This window comes from Mytilus californianus, unplaced genomic scaffold (assembly GCF_021869535.1).
Source record: "Mytilus californianus isolate M0D057914Y unplaced genomic scaffold, xbMytCali1.0.p SCAF_6, whole genome shotgun sequence".
In the NCBI taxonomy this organism is placed as follows: Eukaryota; Metazoa; Mollusca; class Bivalvia; order Mytilida; family Mytilidae; genus Mytilus; species Mytilus californianus.
The window spans coordinates 96,962,973-96,976,982 of NW_026262712.1; the positions used below are offsets into that span (position 1 = coordinate 96,962,973).

The window sequence follows — 14,010 nt, forward strand, 5'->3', positions numbered from 1 at the left end:
ACTTTCCGTTATATATACAAAGGAGTTACGTTAACGTTATCTGACTTTTTGTAATATTCGGTTGATTGAGTCTCTGGCGTTTAATAATTTGAAAAGGCTACGAAAGTTGGATTTATATAATAAACAAAATTACCAAGCGGTGTTTTAAGCCATTCAATAGACTACTTTCTCTTAATATCGATGCCAACAGACTGCAACATTATCCGGACAAAGCTTTACAATATCTTACCCTTTTGGAAGATCTTACGATGACAGCTTTTGAAAATGATACATTTCGGGAAGGATTTTCATCGTTGAAGAATTTAGATACATTAAGGATTTTCATCGTTGAGAAATTAAGATACATTAAGGATTAGGATTTTCATCGTTGAGGAATTTAGATACATTAACACTGCGAGCGGGTTCCACAAGATGTAATTATGACACGCTTAACAACCAAACATTCAATTATTTTAGAGATGTCCCATTAAAAAGTCTTACTTTTGGATGCTCGTTAAAACGTATTGAAGCCAATACTTTCATGCCGCCGATGAGCCTTTTAGTGTTAACTTTTGACCATGCAAAATATTTAAGAACGTCTAATTTGTTTGCACTGGGTGACCTAAGAGATGGGGAAATAGATCTGATTGATTTGTCTGGTGCTTTCCTGAAAATAGGACCGCATAAGTGGTCAAGCGATTTTAGCTGGGAAATATTTTTGTAAAGGATATAAGCCTTGCACATAACTTTATAACATATGTTGAAAAATCGTTTTCTGAGAAACTGTGTTCAGTATATAGACTTATCATACAATCAGATTTATACGTTTGTTATAGGCATTGATACTGTTTTTTCCAACCTGTTTTATAATTTTAAGGTTTTCAACGGATCGAATTTGATGAATCAGAAAGAGTTAAAACACAACAGTTAAAAGATGCGTTGAGACAATGCTAGGACTGGACAATTTAACTACTCTTAGTATGGTTGGGCTTCCATGTTCAGATTTAAGCATAGGTTTGTCAGCACGATTAAAAAAAAATAAAACTGTATATATAAGTCATTCTGAATTAAACAAAGGCTTAGCTTCATATACAGAGAGCGGTTTTTTATGGAGTTAAGGAAACTAGAACAATTAGACATATCAGATAATGGGCTTGAACATATTCATAAGAAAAAAATTAAATTCACAAAGAGAATCTTTAAAGAAAATTGAATTTGAGAAAAACAATTTTATTTACTTTCTAACTTGTGTGAAATTAATGTCAAAAGTAACAAAATTCGATATCTGAGTAAGACCTTCATAGATAGTATGAACGTTGCACAAAAAAGATTAAGAAAGAAAAAGTTAAAAATATTCTTTGAAGACAACCCACTGTTGTGCAACTGTGAAGCGATAGAATTGATCGAATGGTTATTTGCCACAAATGTCGAACTCGATAATGCATTAAACTATTCGTGTTTATATATATAGATGGTACCATGCGTGATACAATGTTTGTTTACCAGCATATCAGTGAGTTAAAGTTTATCAAAATTATGGCTGATACTGTTTGTTTCTTTTTCTGTAATCTTTATCGTTATAATTGTGATTACCAGTATCAAGTACACATTTAGAGTCTCGGTGCAGTATTTTTGTTTGATTATGAGAAGAATGTTTCGCTATTACCGAGAGTTGCAGGATGAGACAACTCCTTGTGAATTTGATGCTTTGTGGTGTATAGCAGTAACGATACAACTTGGGTGAAAGATACACTTGTACAATTCCTTGAGAAAGATAATGATTTCAAACTTTGTCTACACCAGAGGGATTTTCGTGCCGGTAAATATATTGTCATAATATTGTAGATACTATTTGCAAAAGTCGGAAAGTTGTTATTATAATAACACAGGAATATTTAGACAGTCAGTGGAAATTTTTTTAATCGACATGTCACGTATGCAGATGCACCAAAAAAAAAATATGCTTATGCCGATCTCTCTCTGCGGTCGTGCGTGTGAAACTCAACCTCCAGGTTTAAGATTTAACAGCAATATATAGCATATTCAAAATTAACTTATTCCTAAAAAGATACTTATTATTCCGATAATGTTTACTTTGTAAAATAAAATAAATGAAATAATGCTAAAAGTTCAAACAGTGTTTTGTTAATATGAAAATAAAATGTAGTATATTGCTTTTGAGACAACTAGCCACAAAAGATCAAAGGCGTGGATGTTTACGAATACGGTCAATGTGCGGCCTTCACAAAGATCATAACTCCTACTTAAAAGGAATAAAAAGGCACAGGAAAGACAAAATGTGAATCAATCCAAACGAGAAAACCAAAACTCTTATATATGCTTAAACAATTAACGAAGTTTAATTGTGGCAGTCGCCGACAATCTAAAACCGCATGATTACAGGCTCTTTGTTTTTCTAAAGCGAAATATTTTATGATGCTTTGAACGACTAATAATTGACTCTCACATTTTTGTATTTTGGTATAAACAACTTACCGTACATGTTTGCACTGAAAGCTATCGATCGATTAACGGGAGACTACTACAAATTGATACAATAAATAAAGTTTTCAAAGTTATTCCGAGTTATTGTTCCTAGTATATTGTCACATTAGCTTGTCTTGTACATCAAAGTATAAAATTCAACATTTTAGTTCAGTTGGTAAAGAAGTGAAATCCAAGTTTTTTACATAAAATACTTGACTTTTGGTTATTTGAACACAAATAATAAGAGCTACAAACCGAATAGCTCATGCATGGTATTTATAATCAGATAAGAACATAAAGAAGTTTTAACACTGTCGACTAGTTAACAGACACTACTGAACCTTTGATAATATAAGACACGTTATTCACCTGTCTGCTTGTGCAAAAATGGAATTTAGACGAAATGACAAGAAATCGTTGGATTTTTATTTCTTTCCGTTTTTTTTTTTTTTTGTTTTTTTTTGCTTAACTTTCAGAGGCAAGAATTTGACGGATATTCGGGATAACAGACAACAATATATGCAGTGAACACTGACTAACGCCTTGGATGATACGAACTCCTCTCAAAATCGGGACTAATATCACATTCTCTGCAAGTGTTTGCATATTCTTCTTCCCATATTACATACTACATAAAATGAAAACGCTTAGGTCTTAAAAGGAGTCGACATATAATGCAGCATTAGTTACTGGGCGGATCGTATCCTCAGGATGGGGGAATTTCAGTCCAACATAATTATCTCGACCCAGTCTGTCAAATCCAAATCATTATAAATCTATTTATATATGGATATATACAAAACAACCAGAATATATTTTATCATTGGGGCTGGATGTTGTGAGTTGAAGTTTTTACAATGACTACATGTTGTAATACAGATTTTTTTTGTTATCGTGTTCTTCTATTTGAATTAAAAGATATATGTTCGTTTGAGATAGGTAGATTCGGGGGTGTTAAATTTTCTATACCCTGAATATACGTTATCACCTGCGTCGCCGAAATAGGTATAGTAATCGCTCGACTCATCCGTCCGTCCGTCTGAAAGAAAAGTTTCGTCAAAGTTTTCTTTGCGTCTGTGAAAGGAAATTATTTAATATTTAGTCTGCAGCTTGATAATATTGAGTTGTAGCGAGTAAGCTATTTTTACATCTGACGTGCGTATATACTTATATGGTCCGACCATACGCGTATGGTACGGGTTATTAATCGTTGAAAATTTGCTTTTACTGTAAATCGTCCAAGGTATGAATGACCCTTGAAGCAGCCATAAATTAAGAGGTTCTAAAACGTAAGTTTGACTTATTTAATCATATTTAGGATAATAATTGTTACACGATAAATGAAATAAGTGAATTTTACTCAAAAGTTCAAATTATAGTAAAAGCAATTTTACATGGTCATTATCGATTTTCCTTACGAAACAGAACATGTCGACTTCGACTTTGGAAAATTACTTCCAAAAATGTCTAAATGAACCGTTCAACTATAAGCCAACTGGAATTTTTTTTTCACAGCCACTTGGGGCATATAACCTTCTTTTTATTCTTAATTTTGTTGTTTAATTTTATCTATTTAAAATAAAATTTCTTAAATATTTCAAATCATTTGTATTTATTATATGCTCCTCTTCGTACGATTTTATGACGAGTAGTTTATACGTGCTGTCCCTCTATTCTTATGTTGAAAAATAAGAATAGAGGGATAGGATGTATAAACTTCTTTTATTGTAAGATGGTACGAATAGGAGCAAGAATAAATTAAGTAAAAATAAATAGAAATTAGAATAAACAATGATGATTTTTTTAAATAATCATCTAAACACCGGTGAAAAAACTTCCTTGATCCTAACGAATTAAAAATGCCTTAAATTGACTTTAGCGACGGCATGATACACCAAGATTCAGACAATATATCAAATTTTAAGGATTTCAGTTAGTAGCTTGTGTCGATTTGGTCCGAAGAATGAGCTGTGTGTTCTTGCGAAGAAAGTAAGAATTTATTCGCAAAATACCTATATGGTTAAATACTCATTTGGTCCAGCACGTTAATGACCCAAAGAGTATATACTAATATGGTCATGACCATACGCCATACGCGTATGGTCCAAATACTCATATGGGCCTGAACATATGTAAAGATTTTCTTATATTTTGAAATATATGTAGGAACACAAATTACACACAAAAAGAGTTCTATAATATATGTATTTGTAAATTTTATTTTTAACATGTATTTGAAAATCTATATTCATAATGATCAATAGCACATCAAACAAATCGTTGTTAGGATTGTGGAAAAAAACATTATTATAGATTAATAGGTTATACTACTGTGATATTTATTTACTATGCATGCACTGTCAAAAGCAGAGATATCGTCCTGATATTTGCCCCTACTCATCAATACAATGTACACCATGTCTATAACGCCAGACGTAATTTGAAACGTACTTAGGTGACGAATAGAATAGCCTACGTAATATGAAAAACCTTGCGGTATTTTGGTTGATATCAAGTATAATACTTCCAATCCCTAATTGTACAAACTGAAGTGAGAGCGTCACATCAATAACTACAAACTATACTATTCACGCATTTTACTGCCAATATATTTTTTTTGTACAAAATAAGATAAGATAAAAGATAAAGATAAAGATAAATAATAGTTTATTTATGGAAAGCCACAGTATGGAAAGCCACAGTGAACCCCCTGATCATTATTATTTTTTCCCTTAGAAATACATGGATTTAAATAAATCTTCGGCTTTTAGAATCTCGCCGATTATTATCAATTCTAAAATCTTTATTCAAGTGTCACATATTGATCTACAATAAAATTACAAAACAACATCATAAAAAAAGGGATGAATACCCAGCCTATAAAGACTTACGAGACACTGCATATACAGATAAAAGCTATAACAGTTATACTAAAGGAAATTTTTTTTTTTTTTTTTTTATACAAAAAAGCATAGTCATGTATTACATGATTAAAAACTCATTAGATATGTACACAAAATTATAGAATATCTATTCATGAACGCTTTAAAATGTTAATGTAGAACTTTCTAATGTAAATCAACAATGAAAACAAAAGAATTATAATTACAGTTTAGTTCGCTTAAAAACGCCACTAGGGTAAATGTTACTTAAAAATTCAGTAAAAATACAGTAACAAATAATTTCAGTAAAAATTCAGTTAAAGTTCAGTAAAATTTCAGATAAGTATAAATTATTTTTTAACGACTTTCACAAAATCTAGCAAATCATTATAAATAATTCATGCACACAATGGTTTATGAACCCAAGTACATTTATCTTGATATTATCTTTTCTGTATATTGTTTAATATTATTGGAATTAGGTTAATGTGTGTAGAATATCGAAGTCATACTGTTCTTTGCGTTAATGGCTATAATAGGTATTCTTTAAACATTCTATTCCTCTCTTTTAAAATCAATCACATATTTTCAATGAGTTGATTCTCAGTGAAGTAGACTGCCTTTGTAATAAATAAAAATATGATGCAGTTTGATTATAGCACCGAGACAGTAATGTGATTAATTGTCAAATAACTTATGGAGCTTATAAATAAAACGAGAGAGCAAGCATAAAGTGATTTAAATATACAATGTATATGATAAGATATAAGGATGGAGAATGGTTGATAACGATTCAGCTTTCCACTAAAGTCCAGAAAAAAATATCAGCACATCTTAACGTCAGTTGAAGACTACAACATGAATCTTTCCAATTTTAGGGAGGGTTGAACGCTGTTAAACGTGTAAATCACTTCCACGTTATGTATGTGCCTGCATCACGACAGTAACCTGTAAACCGGTGGTGGCCGTTTGTTGTTGTTAGCCATATTTGTTAGTCGGTCATTTTTTACGTATAAACCAGGCCGTTGTTTTTTTCCTTCTCTGTCGTTTTAAAATTTGCCATAGCCTTTTATAGCTGACTATACGGTATGGGTTTTGCTCATTGTTTAACAATTTTTCATAACCTTTTATAGCTGACTATACGGTGTGGGTTTTGCTAATTGTTTCACAATTTACCATAGCCTTTTATAGCTAGCTACATTTATACGATATGGATTTTTACTCATTATTCACAATTTGTCATAGCATTTATAGCTGGTTTTGTTAATTGTTAAGCCCTGTTATCATTCGCATCTTTCTTCTTCGGTCTTGGCAAAAAAATGTCTCATTGGCAATTATACTGGATGTTCTTATTTTCATATCACAGGTTCAAAGATGTATTTGATAGCTCGAACCTCCAGTTCTCTTATGACCCGAAACATTGTAATTCCATAACTGGGATACAAACAAAATATATCAGCGACTCGGTCGTGAGTTTTTAAAATGTATGTATAAGGTATATGGACGTTAATCATAAGGTTAACATATTTATATTCTCCCTCACTACGTTCGTCCGAATATAAAGTAATTATATTCTACGGCCTTAACAAAGAACAAAAGATTTAATGTAGGTGTGCTACTCGCTATAACCTTTAATTCTATATCTTATGTATCAAATACAAACATGACAATTATAGTAATCATAATTACAAATACAACTATACATTAAATCATCCGTGAATACACGTGTCTCTTCTTTAGGCTATAGCGAGAGTCGATGGTCAGAAAGATGACCACACGGGTTTTAAGTGCAAACAAATGGTCACATGTCAAGAATATTCATGAACGGACAACGAACTTAATTTTATTAAATAACACCTTATAAACCATGTTAACAATAAAAACTTAAACTTTATGTTGGAAAATATTTATCTTCGAAATTAAAGTTTTGATTTTAGACATGACATACTGTATTGATTTTTTTTTATTCTAAAGAAATTAGGAACACATAGTGTTTATTAGACCTAGTGATTACATCATTATAGGTATAGAAGACATTATAATGTTCTGAGTGTTACGGTTTTTATAATATATATAAAGATAGGTGATTTGGGTCAAGTCAATGAGACAGCTACCAAAGGCATACAGATATATACTCTGGAGGATAGTTGTCTCTTTGGCAATCATACCACATCTCCAAATTATTATATACAGATATATACTCTGGTGAATAGTTGTCTCTTTGGCAATCATACCACATCTCCAAATCATTATATACAGATATATACTCTGGAGGATAGTTGTATCTTTGGCAATCATACCACATCTCCAAATTATTATATACAGATATATACTCTGGAGGATAGTTGTCTCTTTGGCAATCATACCACATCTCCAAATCATTATATACAGGTATACTCTGGAGGATAGTTGTCTCTTTGGCAATCATACCACATCTCCAAATCATTATATACAGGTATACTCTGGAGGATAGTTGTCTCTTTGGTAATCATATCACATCTCCAAATCATTATATACAGATATATACTCTGGAGAATAGTTGTCTCTTTGGTAATCATACCACATCTCCAAATCATTATATACAGATATATACTCTGGAGAATAGTTGTCTCTTTGGCAATCATACCACATCTCCAAATTATTATATACAGATATATACTCTGGAGGAAAGTTGTCTCTTTGGCAATCATACCACATCTCCAAATCATTATATACAGATATACACTCTGGAGGAAAGTTGTCTCTTTGGCAATCATACCACATCTCCAAATTTTTATATACAGATATATATACTCTGGAGGATAGTTGTCGCTTTGGCAATCATACCACATCTCAAAATTATTATATACAAATGTAATGTACACTGTAACTAACTTATCAACTTATCAATTCAAAATTAAACGTGTTAATTTTGTTGTTGTTTTTAAGTTTAGTTAGGCTGATTATATTTATATTTGTGTATGTCATCTTTTAATCTTTTTGTACGCATTCGCTGTATAAATAATAATTTACTTTCATCAGGGTAGGCATCTGTCATGCAGTAGTTTTTTTAACCTGGTATATGATCCAGTATTGTTATGAAAGGTCAATCACATTTAATGTACTGGTCCAATGGTCCGCAAAAATCTTATTAAAACATACATAATCCTATTAACCAACTTAACCTCGTATCATTATGAGCAAATCTACCTCACGGATTGACCTTGTAAATCATAAAACAACTTGACAGGTGATTTGATGATATTTTGAATTTCTACATCATGATTTCTGTATTGCTTCAATGATGATATTTATCTTGAAATAGAGCAGTTAAATAAGCCGAGCAAGGATGTCTATGTTGAGACGTGAAAAAATCAAGTTCAATAACAAGTCAAAAATTAACAATTTATGTTTACTCTTTTAACCAAGGTAATGAATTAAGTTAAAGAAAACATAAACAACACAACAATAAACAGAATACACATAGGGACAGACAGTGAAACGAAAGCTCTGGACACACAGCTTTATACCGATGTTAAAACCCATGATGGTAAAAACTAACGTGTAACGTTTATACAAGATTTGAAAGATGGTTTGATGTGATTTAAACCGGTTAAATTGTTGCTTTCAGTCCCTGCAATATAAACTAAAAAGGATACAGAGTAAACGTCAACGCGACAATAACACAACGACAATAAAACGAAAAGACATATAGAATGAACGTGAGGCTATAGGGTGTGTCCATGTTCCAAACCATCTGAGTATTTGGACCATACGTGTTTTAAATAAAATTGAAAATAGCATAACTGTTGACAAATTCAAGTCCCATCAAGTATTATAACAAAGAAAACTCAAATAATCTGCAGCAATTCAAGTGCCATCAAGTATTATAATAAATAAAACTGAAATAATCTGCAGCAATTTAAATGGCGTCAAGTATTATAACAACGAAAACCGAAATAATCTGCAGCAATTTCATTCGACGACGATTATTCTATTCTTAATATCGATGATTGTTTTCAATGATAATCGTCATTTTTGGCAATTTCTGTTAAACTAGTTTGAAGGCGCCAACCCTCCCCTAATAGTCCACTTCAAAAATAGAGCAACAAAATAAGGAAATGTAGTAGGATTGCCAATGAGACAACTTTCCATCAAAGTTTAAATGAAGTGGATGTAAGTAATTAAGCCTCGTTACAAATCGATTGATCTCATATGCTCTTGAATGATAAGCAGTTTCTTCTCCACTATTAGCACACGTAGTGTTGTTTATAGCAAGTTAACTCGGTGACAAGTTGTATTCGATGATGTCTTTTTCGAGGACAAGTAAAAGGGAGTATGAATACAAGAAAAGCATATTCGTGCTGAAATCTGATAAATATATTTTATAACTATCACTAAAATTATTATGGTGTCCGTTAACTTTTCGTAAAAGTAAAGACACCAGTAGTTTACCTAGGTTCTAATCAATATGATGACTTCCAATATATTATAAAGATTGATTTCTCAATAGCCTTCTTGTATATAGTAACACATCTATTAAGAAAGTAATGATAAAAACACAAGCCTTGTAAAAATTGTGCTTAGAATTTAAACGTGTTGCAAGACTTATGTGCTTAGGAAAGTGTTTAATTTCTAAACATAAAAAAATAAACATGTTTTGGCTCTCAGCACTTCGCAATAAACATGTTTTGGCTCTCAGCACTTCGCAATAAACATGTTTTGGCTCTCAGCACTTTTCAATAAACATGTTGCTGTTGTAAACATGTTTAGCTACTTTGTCAAGTATATAAAGCTAAACGTGTTTAAATTCTAAGCACTTTCAATATTTAGACACTTTCCTAAACACGTTTAGAATTACAACACATTTAGGCCGAATACGGCATTCATATCACGTGCTAATTTTTGAGCGGGAAGAAGAAACAAAGAACCCGAAGTCAAAGGCCACGCTGTTTACTTCTGACCATAACTGACCGTAACTTGACTGTTTCAGAAAGGTAAGGAGTTATGATTATACTGTCTTTTATTTTGTACTGCCAATTTTAAATGATTATTGACAGGTATAAGCATCATTTACAAGTACACTACCGTATAGTCAATGCAGGAGAGAAAAGGGGGTACCATCCCACGAAACAAGTGCTTGTAAGAGCTTTAAGTGTTCAAACTATCTTGTGTATAGATGATAAGAGTTGTTTAATGTTCTATCATGCAAGTTTGCATTTATTTTTTTATTTGTATATGTTCTTGGAAAGGAGTTTGCGAGAATAATTTTCGTTCGGTACTCCTCGGCAGATTATAATGGAACATGAAGGGTAGCGGAATCTGCCGAGTCTTATCAGGATGAGGTGCATCATTCGCAAATCCAGTGTCATATCGAGTTCATTGTTTTCGTAAGCACTTCCGATATGCAAAATCAACATTTCCTCAAAATAAATAGAAAGATGCTTGTTTATTTCAATATAGTTATAAGCGGTTGTGATTTTTTTTATAATTTTATTGATATGTATTGTTTTATTCTAGATGAGAGAAGTGCAGAGGAAATCATCATCATCTGTCTTGGCATGCTAAAAGAGGAGATAAAGAACAGTAGCAAATATGCTGCTAGGTAAGAATCAAAAGTGTATTTGATTTTAAAAATGCCAATATATATTTGATCAAATGAATAATATTAAGCATGAAAAGAAGTTTTATATTAAAAAATATCAATTGATTCATCAGTAAATTTATGTTTTTATACCACGGTCCTAATGTTGTTATCTGGATCTTAAATCATGCTTTTACTTTTTGATGTTGTAGTTCGTATTCTTATATTTTAAGATTAATTCTGCTTAGTTGCTTATCAATATTTTTCTATATTTCAGGCCATTGACCAGCAGTTGGGTACTAAGAAAGGAGAAGCTCTTATTGACCTGTAAAATGAAAACAGGACATTTTCAAATTGTTTTGTTGTAGAGATGGGGTACAAGTAGAAGATTGGTCAATATTATGTACATGTACCTTGATATGAATTTATTTTTTATTGTGTTCAATGATAAACTGGAAATAAATGATAACATAAATTCCTTTGTTTTATATGTTGTAATTTTGTTTTTAAAGCTAGAATTAGTATAATGATAATTTCATTTCAAAAGTTCTAGACTGTTTTACGAATATTTGAAATGAAGAAAAAATGCAATAGTCGAATGACGTGAATTGAATTAAAGAAAAAACTCATTGAGATTGAAAAGGTATTGGTCACATTCAATTTGATATGGAAATTCCAGTTTCTTAGTTCGATGCATTGGCTCCTTTCTGTGATGGTATGAAAACCTGTTTTATTGAGAGCTATAATACGTTTTACAGTCAAGACTTCCGGAATATTAGTTTAATTGGGGCCTAATGAAGAAACGGCTTCTCACAATAAAATGATAAACATGTTTCTTCACGACCCTTTATGGTCTAAACATGTTTACATTCAAAACACTTCACAGCTAAACGTGTTTCCAGACAAAACACTTCTCAGCTAAACATGTTTCCAGATACAACAAGTCACAGCTAAACATGTTTACAGTCTAAGCACTTTTTAGCTAAACGTGTTTATAGTCTAAACGCTTTACAGCTAAACATGTTTACAGTCTAAGCACTTTATAGCTTGACACGTTTAGGCTGTTAGCACATTAAATATTAAACATGTTTAGATTTAAAACATGTCAAAAATCGGTTTCATAAATGTGTTTAGGAAAGTGTTTAGGCTCTAAACACATTTTTTAGAGTGATATATATGCAGATGCTGCTTAAATGTTATATAAAAGTAAAAAGTGCATAATGGGAAAAGCTGTTAGGCAGCTAAACTGTAACTGTGGGGTCTTTTATTTTTATGTTTAGTGGAATAGATGCCACAATTATAGTAACCAGACTTAGTTATTCAATGAGAGGACACCATCGCTATAAGTTAACGTAAGTGAAAGGACAGGGGCGGGTCCAAGTGAGGGCGTAATGGGCGTACTCCCCCCTTTTTCAAAAAAAAAACTATCGTAATCTGCTAGTACTGTACAAATGTATTGAATATGGCAATTAGTGCATTTCACAATTATTTTATGTTTTTTCGCAAAAAAAAGGTCCAACAAATTTTCGCCTCGCTCCGCTCTGCGACAGATTTCATTCTACGCTACCTCTTTCAAATATCCTGGAAACGCCCCTGAAAAGTATAACCATCGAGCGAATCGATTGGAATATAATTTGGTGTCACCCTTCGAGGTGTACAATATTGCAAGTTTGTGGGAGAGATTTATAAAACATAAAAGACCCAATAAGTATTTTGATTTGTTTGCATTTCAAACAATGTTTTGACGACGAATTTACTTCATAGTACAAGACAATTTCCGGTAGAAAAGAGATGAATAGAATAATATGAAATTATTAATGATATTTCTTTTTAATTTTCTCTTTAAATATCGCCGTATAAATCATTTTTATATTTCTTTTTAGATATTTCTTTTGTGAATTAAATTGTCTCATGCTTTTTTGCCCCTATTAGTCTCTCCCTTCAGGTCTGTGGTAATCTTTAAATAAACTTTAGCATATTTTTAGATACTCAACTTGAAGACATGAAATTATTTTTTTAATCATATGGGAGTTTATTCATTAATTGAAATGTGTTATTTATGAATTATAAGATTCAAACACGTTTGCTGTTTATTGCGTTTTTATGTTTCACCTTTTGGTTTTTGTATTGATTTTACCTATATATAAATGATATTGTCTAAAGTAACACGTTTACCAGATGGACGTTTGTCGATTTAAAAAAAAATCTCATTTGTTTAAATGTATATATGAGAAAGCTTCTCGTTGCGAAATAGCCTTCTATGTACTGATTGACTGATGATTATACGTTAAGTAATTATCAATTGATCATATTTGGTAGAATAGTTTAATAATAGCAAGTCATCTATAGTCGGCTCATTGAAGCAAGAAATTAAAAAAGAAAATAAACAAACTTTACGATACAAATATAATGAAAAATCCAACAAGATGTCATCTTTTATTCTATATAATTGCATGGGATGGCCTTGAATTCCCAAACATTACACATGGGTGGATTTTATAATATTTTTTCATTTCGGGGTTCAAATTCGGTTTACTACATAGTTTGTACAGAGTTCAATGAACTGTAGTTTAACGCTATTCAAATTGTATATATGATTTTCCGACCTAGATGCATGTAAGCGACCTTGCTACATCCATGAAATAAATTTGCATCCGAATACAATCATGAATTGTACAATAAAGTATTATTTTAGCAAATGTAATATCGCCAGCTCACGATATATGCTGTTATACCCTTGTACTGTAAATTAAAATTTTCATTTAAATGTAAATATTACGTATTGTTCATAACTTTATCATTTGTATTTTCTGTTATTAATATATTGATTTATTGTTCATAATAATATAATTCATGTAATCTCTATGGAGAGAAAATAAATAAGTGAATGAATGAATGAATCGTAAAATACATATCATGTAAACAGAGAGGGAAGCTCGCAAATGGTAAACAAAATCATAAACCCATATAATAAAAACAACACCATGGCAAATAAACGATAAAAAGACACACAAAATGAAAAACACAATGCAGAAAACTAACGATTGAGCAAAACGAACCCCACAAAAAACCAAGGGCGAACACCACAAAAAAAACAGG

General features: G+C 31.5%; 1 long non-coding RNA gene across 1 annotated transcript; it reads left to right on the top strand.

The window, feature by feature from the left end:
• The first annotated feature begins 10,096 nt into the window (after window positions 1-10,096).
• On the top strand, window positions 10,097-11,584 carry LOC127705038 (uncharacterized). The gene is made up of 3 exons (XR_007983615.1): window positions 10,097-10,324; window positions 10,848-10,932; window positions 11,189-11,584. It is a non-coding gene; the product is annotated as an uncharacterized LOC127705038 (long non-coding RNA).
• The last annotated feature ends 2,426 nt before the right edge of the window (window positions 11,585-14,010 follow it).